The sequence below is a fragment of the Octodon degus genome, unplaced genomic scaffold (genome assembly GCF_000260255.1).
Source record: "Octodon degus isolate 3935 unplaced genomic scaffold, OctDeg1.0 scaffold00029, whole genome shotgun sequence".
Lineage (NCBI taxonomy): Eukaryota > Metazoa > Chordata > Mammalia > Rodentia > Octodontidae > Octodon > Octodon degus.
In genome coordinates, this window is record NW_004524605.1 from 8,185,508 (window position 1) to 8,204,079 (window position 18,572).

Here is an 18,572-nt window from a genome sequence, read left to right on the forward strand (position 1 = left end):
TGGTTTGGGTTTTAAAGAAACTTTTCTCAAATTTACTATCTGCACTGCACCTCTGTCACCTTGGGAAAGGGAGTGAGAGATGATTGATTCTCACGATTCAGGCCCATCTATCACCTCCCCACTAATGACATAATACCTGAGCCAAGTGCAAATGCTGCTTCCTCCCTGAAGTCATCTCTGATACTTCAAGATGGAATTATATTTGGCCTTAGGAGTATTAATTGCCTATTATGTGAGCTTCTTTTATACAGGTATTTATAACTATAATAAAGGGTAGGATGTCAATTGTGGGTCTTTATTTTATCTTTTAGTTCCCTGAGGACAAGATTAATATCTAACTGAGATTGCTGTCCCCATGTGGCTAATACAGCATTTTCATGTCATTGCTAATAAGGATATTTGTTCACAGGTGTATAGGAAAGGAGGGCGGAACAAGAACCAGTTCATGGACAACTGATTCTGCAGAATAAGGGATATGCGCACTGAGGATGGAGGGACTAGGACAGAAAAAAGGTCTAAAGTCAGATTTTATCCCCAGAGGACTCTGGGTAAAATTGTGACACTGATGATTTATAGAGACAGTAGGAAGCAAACAACTGAAGCCAATCTGGAGAAGGCAGGAGGTTGGCCAGCTAGCCTCAGTTCTGAATCTGAAGGTTATAGCTAATAAGGCGTAAGCAAAGAGAAAAATAATACCAACCATTTATCACACAACAGACACTATGATTAATTATTGCCTGATCTCTTGTTTATCCTCCTTCTCCATGTCCCATGTGTTTTGTAGAAAGGGAACTTCATGACTATCTTAATGTATCAATTCAGTAGGTTCTTTCATCATGTGAAAGGTTTGCAGGTGTCAAGAGCAGTAATGGAGAGTGTTGTGACATGGGGAGGGCAATGCTAGTGAAGTGTGAAAGAGAGAAAATAGGATTGGGTAGGTCTAATGAGTCTTAGCCTGCCCATTTGGGAGAAGGAGCGAGGAGGTGACTCTCATGAGGCAGAAATGACCAGACTGTGATAGCTGATCACGCTCAGTTATGGGCTGAGAGGAATGTGCATTTAGCTGGAAAGATGTGGAAAATTCTGGGCCAGGGTTATGGCTCAGTGGCATAAGCACTTGTCTCACAAGTTCAATGTCCTGAGTTCGATCCCTGGTACCAAAAAGGTGGCAAATCCTGAAGACATTAATGACTAAAGGGGATCAGTGAACTATGTTCCTTTTAGTTGAACCACTAGCACTGTAAGGGCGATCTCATTGGTACAGCTGTCTCACTTTCATATCCCCCATGAATTATTAACTTCTGTACATGGAAATGCTTTCATGAAATCATGTGTGGCTGATCTCAGTATACTTCCCAGTAGCCTCAAAGAACATTATCTGTAGAAACCTCTCGAAACCATGTGGTATAGTCATTTCCTAAGCAATGTTTTAGGTGGTCCTAGTTTGTCAGTCAGCCTTAAGTTGCTATACTGAAATACTTGAGGAAAGGTTTACTTAGCTCACAGTTTGAACAGCCAAAGACATGGCGTCTCCATCATCCCAGTCATGGTGAGGACACCTGAGCTGTCAGGTGCACATGTCAAGTGAGCACTCACAATTTGAATCTGAGCTGAGGCAGTGTGAAGGTGGGCAGGTTCCCACTGGCCCTTGGAGGAATGCCTCAGTGACCTAAGGAACTCTGTCACCAAGCTCTACTTCTGAGAGCTCCACAGCACCACTACTCTCAGGACCAAGCGTTTTCCTGTGAACCCTTTGGGGACACTCAAATGACACCTGAACCTTAGCCCCCAGGTCCCCCACTAGGATGTGTGTGGATCCCTGAGGGGATCAAAAGGGAAGAGAGAACAGCAGTGACTCTGACTCTTCTGATCCTCCTATTAGATAGAAGGCTTCTCTTTTCTTGTGCTGGATGAATGGACTTCCATGAAATATGTCATTAAAAATTGTTATTAATTTAAAAAGGGTTAAAAAAAACCCTTTGCTGTTGTGCAGCAGGCCAGATCATGACTGATGACACACCACCAGAGTTTGTAACTTTTCAGAGTTCCAGAGTTGTAGGGTAGCTCCTAGCAATGATGCAGAACTCAAAAGCTGTCAGTCCATGCTGCAGCCCATACGTGAGGAGAGGGCACCTAGGGACCACTGGCGGAAGCTGGACCAGGCAGGGCAGGGGAGTCCCTCCAAGCAGTAGGTGAGTTTGGCGCAGTTATAGGAGTCAAAGTCGGGTCTCCTGACTCCCCTGGCAGAGCTCTTTTGCTACGCCAAGGGCCTGCTGCAACTGACCTAGACACACAGCAAATAGGAAGCACAATAGATGCTTCTGGAAAGCTATCACACACCATTAGCATACGCTGATGAATTAGCATCCAGCTTGTGTGAAACCCTTTCTACAGAAAACTTCCTGGGACATACGTTACTGATGGAATGAAAGTTGAGTTGTTGCAGCCCCAGTTTGAGGTAGTTGTTAGACTTAGAGGTTTTCCACACTCTGTGGCCTTTATTTCTTTTCTGCTTTCTCTGTGGACACCCTTTGGGGAACTGTTGGCCTCCACTGACATGATTTAAGAAAGAGGAATATGTAGAAGCACAGAACAGCATGACCATTTTCTGCACTGTCAGTGGATTGGTTAGGCATACCAGGAGCAGACTCGTCATTCCAGCCTGCTGAACAGAGTGCTGTCTTCCAAAGGCCACTTCTGTCCTTGAAACCCAGAAAGTTTAGAAACAGAAAACATTGACCTTGTGGGTTATTGTTCCTGCGCCTGAAGGGGTAAACTTCACAGAAGCCACTGATCAAAGTATCCACAAAAATTATGCCCTGCTCGAAAAGTTGACATCCGTTACTAAACTTCTATAGAAGGAACTGCTATTATTCTGGGGCAGTCATTGCTGCAGATCAGTCAAAAGACAAAGCATTCTCATCTCATGATCCCCTTCCTTTATCTCAGAGCAGGTTACAGGCTCTTCATTTACTGAGGTGGCAGGACGCACCACACTTTGGGATATACTCAATTATTTGATGAAATATATATTGCATTTTTAAGAATTCAAAATCTGTTCTCTGCTCTGTGGTTGTTGATTATTACACCAAAATGTCCCTCTTTTCAGAGGGTGGAATTACACAGCTCTGGAAACTATAAAAGCAGTCAGTGAGTCCCAGTGCTGCCTATGGGCTAGTGGGCTGGCCCACATGACCACATGACCACACACACCTGCTCTGATGTCCCACCTGCTCTGGACATCAGGTCAACCCTGTACCCACCCATGAGCCACTTTAGAGGGATTCTCAGGAAAATCTTAGAGGGAGACCTTCACTCGTTTCCCCTACCCCTGTATTTAGGACAGAGTCTACAGAGTCTCACTATGTAAATGGGACTTATAGTGACTCTCCTGCTTTCAGCCTCCCAAGTGCTGGGATTACAGGAGGTTCACATCACCACACCCAGTCTCAGTCATCTCAGCATGCAATGGGGGCAGGGACAGCATGGCACACCAGGGATTGAATTCTGGCCTGTGCACTCTGCCTAAGCAGGCACTTTACTCACTGGGCTATCAGGCTGGCCCCCAAGACATTCACTTTTATGAGTCAGAGAACATGATTTGATTTTCATGCCTTCCAAATGTGATACTGCATGCAGTCTGCAAGCAGATCACTGGGCACTTTTAATCAGTCATTTCATGGAAAAGTTCCTGAGGCCTTGGACAGTGGCAGCCTTCCAGGAAGGAGGCAGCAGAAATGCTTTGTCCTCCACCACAATCTGGCCCACACAGCCTGGGCTGCTTCTCCAGGAGCAACTACAGTTTCCAGGATTTCATAGTTTATAGAGTTCATTGTAAGCTTATCGCTTCATTTGAGGGTTTAAAAACTTCCATGATGTAAGACAGAAAAGAGGTAATCTTCTATTATCTATTTTCCAGTTTTCTTTAAAAAAGAGTTCACATGTACAGTTCTTAACACAATTCCATGCAGTAATTGGCAAGGCTGAGAATCAAAGCAGCGTTGTGTAATCCCAAATCTCACATCGGTGGCATTTTTCCAGCACAATGCTAAACACCCACAACCATCCATAACAGCTGCGGCTGACATTTCATGAAGCATCATGTGCCAGACATTCTGAACAGTGTCTTTCCTTATTGCCATCACAGATGCCCTGTGAGATGGGTACTGACAGTCCCTTGAGGCAATTCGAAGCTTGGAAAGATTGCCCCTTGGCTAAGGTTCCCTACCTCTGGGAGGCAGCACTTTTACAATGAAGTCTTCAATTGTGCATCTAAAGCTCCTTAATCTCAAAGCACTTGATTACTCCACATACATAATTTCTGATTTTCCTTCTTATAAACATTACAGAACTACGGGAGGTTCTGCCATGCTAGCCACATGGTCAGCAGCTCCTAAGCGAGCCTCCTGGAAAGGCTGAGGACATGATGAAGCTAAGATGAAAATGTAGTTAGAATTCCTCTTCAGTAACATGGTCAGTAAACACTAGTTACAGAACAGGAATCTTTTTACAGTAAAAAGAATACTATTGCATTCTTTTAGTCCTCTGAGCTTCCCTCTTGTCCCCTATAAAATACCTACACTGCAATGCACAAACTTTGAGTGGCAGTGACAGTCTTAGCAAGGAAAGGGGAGCACACCTGTGCCTCATTGATGCAGTGGTCCAGAATTGAATCCTTCTATTGCTTGAAAGGTTCCTTAAGTTCTGAAAAGCCTACTCCTTCTCCAAGGGCAGGAGAACAGTGAGCAGGAAGAGTATGAAGTGACTTGGGAAAGGGTGAGAGGAAAGGAACAATGCTGTGGCCCTAGAGCTATCTCTCCTGGCATTTTGAGTAAGGTGTAGGGATTGAGGGAAGCTGGAAATGGAGCCACCTTTCAGTTCTGGTGACCTAAGCTGAGGCGATGGAGTCGTGAGGACTGGGAGCATCAGACAGTCCTGTTTCTCTTCATTCTGCAAGGTAGAGCAAGAAGGAAATTGGGGGAATGACTGTCATTATTCATAACGCTTTTGTATGCAACGAGACATTTCTTTAATGAATTTCAAGTATAATTTTCAAAGGAAGATTCCCTGGTGTTTCTTTTTTTCTCCACTCCCTGCTCCCCCAGCATTTGTTTTCTTTGATTGCTACCCAAGAAAAAGTCAACTCCTCCATCCTTTTGCAAAATGTAAATAGGTTTTATGGTCATAACTCAAAAAATGAGATTGATCATTAAACTTTCACTAATTTTTTATTTAGTAGTCTAACTAAATTCCACCAAGGAAAACAATAATATTACCTTCTCTTTCTTTCGTAGCGTGTCTTTTGATATTTGCAGCCCTTGGGGGCCTGGGCATATGAAGAGCACGGAATATGCGTGGACAGGCTGATACATGCGTTAGGGAAGATGGTATGGCAATCCCTCAAAAAGCAGGGATTTGAGGTCCCATTCAAGCCAGCTACTCCCCTCCTAGGTATTTTTCCAAAAGAACTGAAATCATATCATGTGGAGGCCCACCTGAGCAGCTCCCCTTGAAAGAAGAGCGGCTGTCTCCATTTTGATTGAGCCTGACACTATTTCCTGGTATAGTTATGTACAGAGCTGGCGAGGACTTCTGTTCATCCTTCAGTTGGCCTTAAGCAATGTCTATTGGTCTAGCTGAGGTGCTGGTGATAGTCTTTGAAGATGGCATGTGTGTTTCCCTGGTAACCTACACCTGCTGCTCTCTAATGTGAGCCGGGTTGAGACAGGACGGTAGAGCTAATGCTCTGCGGCACCAGCTGGGATAGAGCCTCGAGACAGAGGCCATGACTTCCTGGGGCTTGAAAGGCTACATCAGAGCTGAAGCACCAGACTTACCAAAACATTAGATACTGTATAATGCAGATTACTCTCTCTGCATATCCTCTCTGCATATCACAGAGGTAAATTTAGGCCACCCACCTAGCTCAGCTCATAGTAGTCTCTTTCTCACAATTCTCAGTCAATCCTCAAGCCACTTCCCCACTGAATAAAACTGGGTGAGGCCCTGCGTCGCTCTCTTGGTTCCGGAAAGCCATCTTCGTGGCTGGACTTAGAGCCCCTTGACTCCCCGATAACTGAAAATCTAACTTAGTGTCTTTATTTTTGCCGTGGGTTGCATTGTAAGTGGTAGATTGGAGTCAGCTTGATGGGATTCCAATAACATAACTTTGGGATTACAAATATTGGCTTCTTGGACCAAGACAAGGACCTGGAAGTGGCTCCTGCAATATCACAGTGATATGTGTACACCCACGTTCATAGCAATGCAATTTTGTCATACATAGTTAAATCTTGGAGAAAACCCAAGTGCCCATCAACTGAGGAATGAATAAAAAGATATGCCATTTTTACACAATGCAGTATTCTTCAGTTATAAAAAAAGATAAATTGAGGCTTTTACACATAAACAGATGCAAGTAGAGACTATATTGCGCCATGTAATACCGCAACCACTAGTGAGTTCCTATGACTTTGTTTAGTGAAATCATGTATCATTTTCAACATTTCTTTTTCTATCACTGTTTTAAAAATAAATAAATAAATAAGCCTGAGCGAATGCCTGTGGACTGTGACACACAGGTGAAGCCTCATCCTGCAGGCACATGCCTCTCTCAGGAGCGAGGCGTAGCCTGTGCACACAAGCTCAAATGCAGTCACAAAATGACTAATGGTGTCACAAAACAATTTTCAAGTTTGCTGGCAATAAAATAATAGGGATTACCCTTCTATTCCCAAAGCTAATGTCTGCAAAGCAATTTCTTTGTGAACATGGGGATTTGTGAACACTTGTACCTTTCGTGATATCTGTGGATTGTGTTTTGCTTTTTAATACTCATCAGAGAGACTGCCTGAGCAAATATTATGGCCTAGCCCAAATGACTCCAATCAAGTCAGAAGCACTTAGTTAAACAAACTGGAAAACAAGCTTAAGGCACAGATCCTTGGATGATAAATCAACCAAAAGCAATATATTGTGGATTAATTCGTGTTTCCCATTGGCAAAGGGTTGTTCCCAGATTTAACAAGTGTTTTAAATTTCTCAGTTGCATAAATCATTAAAGGTAATGGGACAAAAATACTGGTTTTAAAAATAGCATAAGAGAGAACACACAAAGGCTAAGCTTATCATTCAGCCTGAGGCTTTGGGGACACAGCCTCAAAGAGCATGAAAGTCTCTGAGTGAGAAAAGCAAGGCCGAGGAGTACTGAAAGATGCTCTAAGACACATGCCTGGGTGCTCAGGAACCTTTTTCTAGCCTCAGTTCTATTTTTGATGGAGCATAAGCACTTTATCACTATAAAGATGACAGATACCCAGGTAAGGCGGAAGAGTCTAGGAAAATGTACATAATATTTACTTAGATTTATTTATCATGATTCTTCAAGGTAAACACAAGGATTTATCTTTTTAATTTTGGAAATTTGCCCCACAGTATTCAAGTACTATAATAAATTGCCTGAATGTGTAGAAGCCAAAGAAAGCTTCATCCTTATTCATTCGATGTCGATGTAACAATTTGACTGTTGCTGTCATTAACTGTTCATGACGTCGAGATGTACTTTATACCTGGTTAATGGGCTCAGCAGTAAAGCTATGATTTTATCTTAGCGGCTACAGCCCTTGTTCTCAGTTGCTTGCATGAAGGGCTGAGCAAGTTTTGCTGATCACCCACATAATACGAGACCAGGTTGAGGGCCTTGAAAAAAACTCTCACTGGACAAAACTGGAGTTGTACCTGAGATGGGAGCCTTTCAGAAAAACATGTTGATTTCCCCAAATAATCTGCACAAATCATACTTAAGGAAACTCAATTGTACATTTTCCCAGCCACATTTTTAAGCAACTGTGAGTCAACAAGTGCTGGAGGATTGGAACTGCTGACACTTCTCAAACCAGATTTATCCAAGCTCCTTCCACTTAGCTTTCAAATTGGTACCTGGCCCTGTAGGCTCGGCTCTGTAGACCATGCAGGGTCAGTGCTGATTGAGTTGGGCTCACACTACGAGATTCTTTCCAAATGTGTGGGCAGATGGGCTTACAGCAAGCATGAGGCCTAGGAATGCCTTCATCTGCTATCCCTGCCATCCTTCAGGCCAGGCTTTGCTTCTTTTTCCTCCTTACAATTTTCTTGGCAAGAACCTGCTTTCTCTTTCTTCATTCTGCCAATATTTAATGAGTATGCATCATACACCAGGGCCTGGGAAGAAAGGAAGGAGCTTTCAGATACGTTCCTTGCTCTTTCTGACCTTGAAACTACTACTATTTTGTCTGTTTGCAGTTCTGATGAATGAATCCAGGGTCTTTGTACTGCCCAAATCTTTTCTGAAAAAAATGTTTTACTGTGAGAAAGGCTCCTGCGAAATCACTAACTTGCCCATGCTAAGCACAGCGTTGCTGTCCTTCTGTGTCAGCCGCCAAGACTCCTGGGGTTAAGGTGTGCACTGGCATGCCTGGATTAACATCCTGACCTACTTCTCTTGATGAAATTACAATTATTCCTTGGCTGTACTATTGAAATATTGCCCTCTGTTCATTTTTGTTAAAATGGCACTCAGATAATATCACTGTTTCTACATATTTCCCGAGGGCTCTGTTTTTCATTCAAAGCCAACATCTTCACCATTACTTAAAAGGCTCTTCCTAACCTGGCCCCAATTTTTGTGTCATGTTTTCCCACCATCCATCCTCTCACTTGACTGTAGCCTCACCACCCTAAATACAGTCATGACTCATGCACCTCCAGGTTTCTGCCCCCACTCTGCTCTGTCTGGGATGGTTTTCCCTTTGGTCTGGTATTCCCGAGGCAGCAGGGTGCTGCCCTTACTTTCTTTAGGTTTCTTTTCAAATGTTGGGCTTCTGGCCAACCCTCCTGAGTTTCACTTTGTGTTCTTTCCACTGGAAAACACTCATTCAATTTAACTTTTACCCAAGCCCACATAAGCTAAATGAAAACAGAACCGCTATGTAGCTCCATAATACCTCCCTGAACCCAACTTAAGTTGGCCCGTCACAGCCTGTGAACAAATTGGCCAAATTGAAAAGACAAAATGCTGCTATGGAAAAAGATGAATGGGTGAATAAATGAATGAATATAGTGCTGGGATGAGCTCTACACTGTATAGGAAATGAAGTCCTATCTCTTTATTCTAGTGTTCAAGTTATTCCATGAGAAATACTTTCAGATTTACCCAAAATAGTTAATACTTCAAGCACTAAAAGCCATGAATTGGTTCATCATGACAGTGAAACTGAATGGGCAACCTGACTGGCCTGGGGAGTAGCTAGGAAGTTGGTAGTGTAGACTCCAGGAGCCTTCAGGTATCGCTCTCCTGCTCTTCTGGCTGACACGGAGAGCTAAGCAGCCTCACTCTACCTACTCATGCCCTTCCAACCTGATGCTCTTCCTTGGAGCCGCCAGCTGGGCACTGAATTCTCTGAAGCCATGAGTCTTTAATTTGTGAGTTTCAGGTATCATGTCCTGGTTACAAGAAATTTGGATACTACAGCCATACAATCAGAGAAACAGAGGAAAGCAGTTCTGATCCAGGACATAATAAAAGATGTGTCAAAGTCAGTGCCTCTATCTTCCTTTTTTCATTTATTTTAAAAAATGCAGATGGTAAAAGAAAAACTAATTAGAAATGATAAAAAGTTTCATTAAGCAAAATAATAGGATTGAACAGTAGTTGTTATAGTGAGTACATGATGTTGGCTTCAAATTTGTTGTTTAGGTTACCGGATACAGATCTGCAAAGTTAATTTAGACATGTTATAAGAATGTTATTAAAAAGAAAAATAAATAAAAATTTTAAGTGTTAAGCTTCTTTCAATAGACCAGCAGAAATCAGTAGTACAATTATCCAAATATATATATATTTTTTTTCCCTTACTTTTTTTGTCCTTTTCCTTATTCTAGATTTTCCTTCCCATTGAACAAATTCTTTCCCTTCACAGTATCTAGCATCTTCAGATTTTAATTACTTTTTCAGGTTCTCACACTAGTGAGACAACACAATGTTTGCACATGCAGATCTGATTTATTTCAGTTACCAATACAGTCTCTAGTTGCATCCATTTACCTATAAAATCCATGAATTTATCTTTTTTCATAGTTGAGTAATACTCCATTGTATAAAAGTACCACAGCTTTTTTATCCATTCCTCAGTTGATGGGCATTTGTGTCATTTCTAAGGCCTAGCTATGACAAATTGTGTTGCTATAAATACGGGTGCCCATGTAACGCTATCATCAAGAAGTCAACCAATAACAAATGTTGAAGAGGCTGCGGGGAACGAAGAGCCCTTCTCCACTGTTGGTGGGAGAGCAGACTAGTACAACCACTAGGAAATCAGTATGGGAGATTCCTCAAGAAGCTAGGATTGGAGATTTCATTCAAGCCAGCTATTCCTCTCCTAGGTATTTTCCCAGAAGAACTGAAAACATCATACCACAGTATCTCCATCTTTACTCCTATTGTCCCTGTTATGCTGACTTACAACCACATGGCCATAGACCATAGGTGCACAGTCAGGGAGCATGCATGTACCTATTCAAGGAATGAAGAGCAGTACTATGAAAGAAAAAACAAAATTAACCCATTCTGCAGAAAACAACTTTTCTAATGACGTTTCCTAGGAGGGGTTTCACTTCCACTCCATAACTTATTCCTCTCTTAAGGCAAAAATAATTTTTTCAATTTTTACAGCTTTTATGGTGGAGATAGACAAAGAAGTAATGAGGAATAGGTCTGGTTGTAGCCAACTTGTACTGTCTATACCTAGTGCTTTCCATGGCATGACACAACATGATTCAGACCAGTCCTTTTCCAGCTCAACTCAACTATGTTGTTTTCCCCAGAAATTTCTACTTCTTCTTTCTGATGTGACTTTAATATTTTATTTTTCAAGAACTTCTCATGCTGAATTCTTATGGATGAAAGTCACTACATGCAGACCATATTTGAAAAAATAATTATATCTTCTCCTCTGGGGGGGCAGAACTACCTATAGATTTAGAGTTCTAGCAGCAATAGCTGTCTCTTCTCCATTTAATGAGTCTATCATTTATTTACATATGTATGCATTCACCAATATTTATATGATACTTTGTGTCATTAGCCTTTGGTGGCCTTGCAGTTGGATCTGAGTCCCCCTGACCTAGTTTTATTATATTATATTATATTATATTATATTATATTATATTATATTATATTATATTATTTATTTACTTTTGCAGAACTGGGGATTGAACTCAGATGCTTGCGTTTGCCGGTCAAGCGCTTATCCTACCGAGCCATCTTCCCGGCCCCATGAGCCATCTCCCCGGCCCCCTGACCTAGTTTTAATTGTAGCCATGTGTATCTATAATAAAGCATCTATTGGCTCAAACTGACGTTTGTAACTCTGATCTATCACCACATACATTGTCATAGTTTCCCTATAGATTCTCACTCTAACAGTGACAGAACCAGGTCAGGGCATTGGTTGTAGTGTACATCATTGTTCATTTGCATTTACATATATGACCTAAGCAGAACTGTTAACCTGTATGCTCATTAGGCCAAAGTTTGGCAGCTGTAGCGATTGCACGTGGTTTCTTTGTCTTTATACCTACAGATTCTGTCCATTTCCTACATTACTGAGGTTGGCATGGTTTTTCTGTCCCACTTCATTCATTTAGTAATATTTCTTTACACATTGGATATATTGACACGTTTTCTTACCACACAATTTGTATGTCTTCCTGGCCTCTACACCCACTAAGTGATTTCTTAAAATTTGCATAATTTAAGGTTTACTCTTTCACGCAGTAAAATTCTAGAAGTTTTGACAAACTGTCTATGTAGCATCACTCAGAATCATTTCAGTGCTCAAGGACATGTTCTGAGTTTCACATCTTTTGCCTTCTTTCCCTTCCCCTGAGTCCCTGGTAACCACTGATCTTCTTACCACATCTACAGGTTTGCCATTCCCAGAATGTTCTACAGTGCAGTCCGACAGAATGCTGTTATTTCATATAGTTTCTTTCACTTGAGCAATTCTTCACCTTTAGATTATGTCTTCTTTCTCTTAAGAAATTATGCTCCATTTGATGGACATCTTTATGTGTATCTGCTCAGCTACACAAATGTATTTTGTTTGTTTCTATGTATTGGCATTTATGGAAAAAATATTTTGGACATCTGTGTATATATATAATGTACATGTTTTCAAATCAATTGGAAGAATTCCAACAGTTTGAGTAGTATATTTAATTTAATTTATTTTTTTGTATTTAATACAAGGTCTACAGGTTCTCACTACATATATCCTACTCCTTTTTTAATTCATTTTATTGAGAAACAAATAGCAATGAGACAGTTTCAAACCTATTAATAGGACAGTTTCAATAATTAATACAATGCATATTGTTGTCTTCGTAGTGGTTATTCATAGTACAAGATGCAGATATGATATCTTGTCCAAACACTATTACACTAGTACAAATCTTTCTTCTCATTGAATGAAAAGAAAGTAGCTGTATATCTATCCTAACTATTTTGTATATACAGATACAAAAAGGTCCTTCATTTGTATCCTCTTTTTTTGTTTAGTTTTGCCAGGGATGGGCATATATTCTATTCCTAATTAGTCTCCTATTTTCAGTCATGCAAGAGCTGGGATAACAGGAATATGCCACCATACCCAGTCTCAATCCTTATGTCAGCATGCCCTGGGGATGGGGCTGGCACAGTAAGCCAGGGATCAAACACTGGCCACCACACTCTGCCTTAGCAGGTGCTTTAGTCTGCTGAAGTATATTTAATTTTTGACAAAAATGTCAAATTGCTTTCCACCATCATGGAGCGATTTTGCATTTTCACAAGCAATGAGTAAGAGCACCTGCTGTTCCACATCTTTCCCAGCATTTGAGATTGTCTATTTGCTTATTTTTTATTTCAGCCATTCTAATAGATGTCTATTTGCATTTCATTATTGCTTAATCTTCAAGTTTCTATTATCCACTTCCTTAGAATAATTATAGTTATGTCTCATAATGTCTTAAGTCCAAATCCTTCAAAGCTAGTTTAACCCACTTGTTTTAAAATGTCTCTTTCAAACCATCCTCGTTCCTAACCCAGTGAACTTCTTTCTTTGTCTAAGTTCTGCTGTCAGTAAAATGCCCAGTATTTGAAGGGAACATAAAACTTTTTAAACTATGATTACATTGTTTCCACATAAAGTCAGTATTCCAAAATTAAAGTATTTGTCAGCAGTTGATACGCATGTCATAGTCACGTGTTGAAGCCAAAGAGTACGAAATAAAGCAAACTTTTTACATGGAGTCACGGAAAGCCAGCTTTGTTCACCTCTCAGGGACACAATTCATCACCACATTGCAGTACTTTCCCTCACTGGGTGCCATCGACCTCCCAGTTCTTTTCTACCAGGTGTCACTATAACAACTTCTAAATTATTGAAATTATCAATATCAAACCTGCTAATGCAGAGCACCTACAGAACACTTCCCAGAAAGCATCTTAATGATACTTATTTCTGCTCATGTCCACTTCCTTTCTGGACTGTAAGGGCACAAGCCCAGAAGATGTCTCTATAACTAATTTCATATGCACCAGAAACTTACAAAGGAATATAAACAGTAGTTCTGTAGAGGTTAAAATGTAAAACGTCACTTTTTCAAACAGAATTATCTGTAGTTTAATCAATTCCTTGAGATTTCAGTGAAACCTGAGAGTAGCAAAGCTAACAAGCCAGAAATGTAAGCGCCTCACAGAGAAGGCAGTGCCTGGATTCACACCAAAGCTCTTGGGAGGAATGTGCTGTGCCTTTGTCCCCATAAAGGTTGTGGCTCTGGAGTGGGTGACAGTACGACAGTGATCTGCCTGCTGATTGTCATAGCAATGAAGCCACCTTTGCGGGCCTCAGCAGGTCCACAGCTCTACGCCACGGACTGCAGCCACCCACATGTTCTTTCTCTGTGTTTGCTACCTGGCACTGTCTCACAAATATACTGAAGACAAAGCAGTGGTAGGAATTTGTGTCATTACCCTGGGCTGCTCAATGGCCAGGGAACAGGTAAGCACGAAGAATGGTCAGCAGAAGAAAGAGTCACACCTGAGAGGATTAGGGAAGACTGTTGCTGAAGCCAAGTGACTCCACACATTGGGGACAGTGCTAGGCAGGAGGGTGGAGTTCAGGAAAGAGAGAGTCCAAGTTAGCATCCAGCAGCCCTGATGCTTTGATTTATTCAAGGCTGAGCATGGTGCAGCGAGAGGAAGAGAATAAAGTTCAGCAGTCAGGTGAGGGGCTGGACATCATCCCCTAGGAAGCAGCTAGCAGTTTGCATATATATCTATATATATCTATCTATATCTATATCTATATCTATATATATATCTATATCTATATCTATATCTATATCTATATATATCTATATATATCTATCTATATCTATATCTATATCTATATCTATATATATATAGCATCTGTCATAAACTAAGTAGATCTCTAAACTCCAGTTGTTCTCTATTCCTTTGAGTAATGTTATAATGCTTCTACTGCAATTCATACATTTCTGAAAAATTATTCTTAACCCTATTATCAACAATTCCAGTAACACAATCTATATATTTATCACACCATGTAGCTGTCACAAAATTCAGGATTTCTTAAACAAACAGAAAAAAATATATACTGGTCATACCGTTGTTATCAGCTCTGTTTTACAATTGAGGAAAATAAGGCTCAGAGAGTATCTTACTTCCCCAAATCCCAACACCAGTCTTTCCAGGGGTGGTCTGTGGATGGCTTGCATTAGAAGTGGTTGGAGATGAGTTGTTGTTTTATTTTATTTTTTAATGGAATTCAAGGATTCAACTCAAGAAATGTTGCATTGCAATCTATGGGGATTGATCCAGGGATTGTATTTTATTAGCGGTTCTAATTCTGCCTCTTAATGAGTCACATATCTTCATTCATTAAGGCTTTTAATTCACGTCTTTTGAACCTTTCACACTTGCTACCACAATTCTGTTAAGAGTGCAGCCTACTGTTCTCTCTTGATAACTTGAGGCCAGTGGGAGCCTGTTGCCTTCTTTTTTCTGCACTTTCCTAGCTAATGCTTTGGTGGCAAGAAAGCTTTCAGAATGCTGATTCCATCTCAACTATTTGCCTCCACCAGCTCACCCCTCACAGCACAAAGATGCTGTGAAGCGTTTGGATTACCAGGAGCCTCTTTTTTGTTGGTGGCAGCATTTTGTCTCTAGCTTTTTCTATTTTGACAGCTCATCAGCAGAGCAACTGAAAAGTGGCAGGAACCTCACCCTTCAATTAAGGCTTAAGTGTCACCAGAGCATGCAGAGAAGGAGAAGGAAAAGACCAGCACAGAGGCAGCTGAAATAAATGTGCTTTAACGAGCAGATTAGCCACCTTCCAGAGTCAGGAGTGTCCCACTATTTCAAGCATGGAGTCTAAAGGCAGTGAGGTACATTCTGCAGTCCTAAGACTGGTTTTCCTGGTTTACATGTGTTGCTACTCATAAATTATTAAGTGCTTTGCAAATGCAGAGAATCATCATCAATTCAACAAATATTTATTAAACTTTCACTCTGCTACAAGCATGAGGATTATGGCTGCAAATAATGCACATAAAGTACCTGCCTTGGTAATAAAGCACACAAATTGTCCAGGACTGCAGTCCTCACAGAAGGGTCTTCAAAAGCATTGTGGGTTTCCATGGAAATGTTGAGAAAGGTACTCAGATGTCATACAGTGGAAGTTAGTTTCGTTCAAGCCTGTATTAAGTGTGGTCTGAGAGATAGGAACCTGGTCAGAAACCACTGGCAGTGTTTGTTATTCTGCAGGGATTTAAAGTTTTACATATCAATACTTCATGGAAAAATACCTGTTTCATGTTACATCTAAGATGTTTGATACTCAGACAGACAGTGAGATTAAGCTCAACTGCATATGTTATAGGGTAATAATATCATTAGGCTTCTCTTCTAGTTAACAACTTAAGTTTGCAGACCAAAAATTAGAGAAAAAGAAAGGCTGCCAGGACAGCCAACATTTTGGCCCTAGTCTTTCAAGATCAGTGAGGATTCAGCACATAGGAGAACCTGCACTGCAACATCATGTAGCTCAGTTGTGTCTCAAATTTTCTGATCAAAGAGATTATGGTGCCACAGAGGAAAGTGATTGATGATGTAGAGTGTGCCTAAGGAGAGTCACATGGAGAGAAGACACTCTCTCAGGCTTGCCCAGAGAGCACGTTGGCCAAGCAATGGCTATGATTCATCCACATGGCTGACACTGACAAAGGATCTACAAACTGCAGTACAGGGTTTCAGGGTAAATCCTGAGGGGATCTGACTGACCTTGTCAGATATAAAAGTTACATTTCTTGTTTTATAGGTCTTGCTTTATCCTGGTGTTAACCATCCAGCAGAAAAGTATAATAACGAGGTAGAAAAGTATAATATCAAGGTATGAAAAGTAAAGCCATTTTAATATGCTGAGCTGTGAAGGGCTCAAGTCAACAACTTCTGACATTGCCAGTCCTATGGATAACCCACTATGATTATGAATTACTGGACTATATTGGATTATTTTGCTGAATTCACGCTCCTACAATATATAAATGGCAATGGAATACCCTACTCTGACAGAACTAAACAAAGAAAGGGGATACAAATGGACCATTTTGTACCTGTATATACAAAATAGTTAGGATAGACATACAGCTACTTTCTCTTAATTCAATGAGAAAAAAGATTTGTACTAATAGAGTTTGGACAGGATATCATCTTGCATCTTGTACTATGCATAACCACTACAAATACAATGTATTAATTATTGAAACTGTCCTATTAATCAGTTTTGAAACTGTCTCATCACTATTTCTCAATAAAATTAATTAAAAAAAGAAAGAAAAAAAATGAAAATGCCTGAATACACCCCCAGACACCTTGGGATCTACATTTTGACAAAGTCCTTATATTTCGGCCTGTTATTGTTGAGAATTGTGGTGTGTGTGTGTGTGTGTGTGTGTGTGTGTGCTTAGGATGGTAGAGGAAAGTGGCCAAGGGAGGTATTTATGAAGTAATTGTGTCTGTGTAAGAGATACCTTGGAGAGTAAGGCCTGAGGTAATGGGGTTGGGTGGGAGCTCCTCAGGAAGAGTTGTGACACAAGTCGAAGTTCAAATGAGTGAGAAGAAGGCAAAACTTTCTCCAGGGCTGGAATCTAGGGCAAAGGATGAAGATAGAGAGAGATCAGGTTGGGACTCTAGGTACAGGCCATGTGAGAACTGTTAAGGGCTTGGAATTTTATCCTAAACCAGGGAACAGCTTTAGGCATAGAACAACATAGATAAATTTTTTTATTTAGAACCAAAAACATAACATGAAAGGCTGTCAGGATCTCTACAGAGAATATCAGGCTACAAGGAGGAGGTTGTTATAATAATATGGCAAGGAATAATGCTGTCCTCTACAAGATCAGAGGTAATGAAGAGAAGTGTATAGACTCGACACATATTTAGAAGGTACAATCAAAAGGATTTAGTGGTTGCATAGATGTAAAGTTCTACCATGACCATATGGACATCCCACCCAGCTCCAGGGCTAGCAATTGAATTGAGGTACACCTAGAATGACAAAAGATGGCCTTTTAAGAGGCCAACTGCAAAGACTCCCTTTGTGCACATGTTTTTCCTCTATCATTCAAGAGATTGGAAGTCTTTTGGTTTGTTTCAGAATCTGCCACTACGTGCTCTGGCCGAGGCAGGGCCTTGGGTTTTAAACATGGAAATCATATCTTTTTTTTACATTTTTTGCAACATTCTATAATTTGTCTCCAAAACACTTATTATAACTTACACTTAACTGAGAAATGCCTTCAGCTACTTGTTAAATATCTGTCCCTTCCTTTAAATCATAAGACCCAATGACCAGGACTGTGGGCTGTTGTCTCCAGCTCAGACAGCTGCTGAGTGTACCTGAAAGAACTGTAGTTCCCACCCGCATAGAATCACCCTGGAATTTCAGTAGATGAATGTGATACACACATGGGAATTAGGAAGAGGCAGAACCCAGTAACTATTTAGAGCTTGCATGGGCAGAGGAAGTGAGAGTCTACAAGGGTCCACATGAAGTATCCTGAGTGCCAGGGAGCATGAAGTTACTATAACTGAAGTAAAAAACCTATAGAAAAACCCCACGTCTCATAATAAATGAAAAGTTCAGTTTCAGACATTTAAATTACAAGGCACAAGGAAATAGCATCAGGAAGCTAGAGCATTATACGGTTTTGATAAGAAGTCCAAGTCAGAGGTATTCTATATTGGTATGAAATTATTAAAATATTGACAGTATCAGGATAAAATTCAGGTAACAATACCTGTAATTTATAGCTAAGTGGAAGCCTTAGGTATAAGTACTTTCAGTTAATTAATCATCATCCTAAGTTTATGGAATACATGTTCTTAGGATTCCCATGTTAAAGGTGAACACCACAAGGCATAGGGAATTCAAGCACCTACTTAAGATTACAGAGAAGGAGAACAGGGA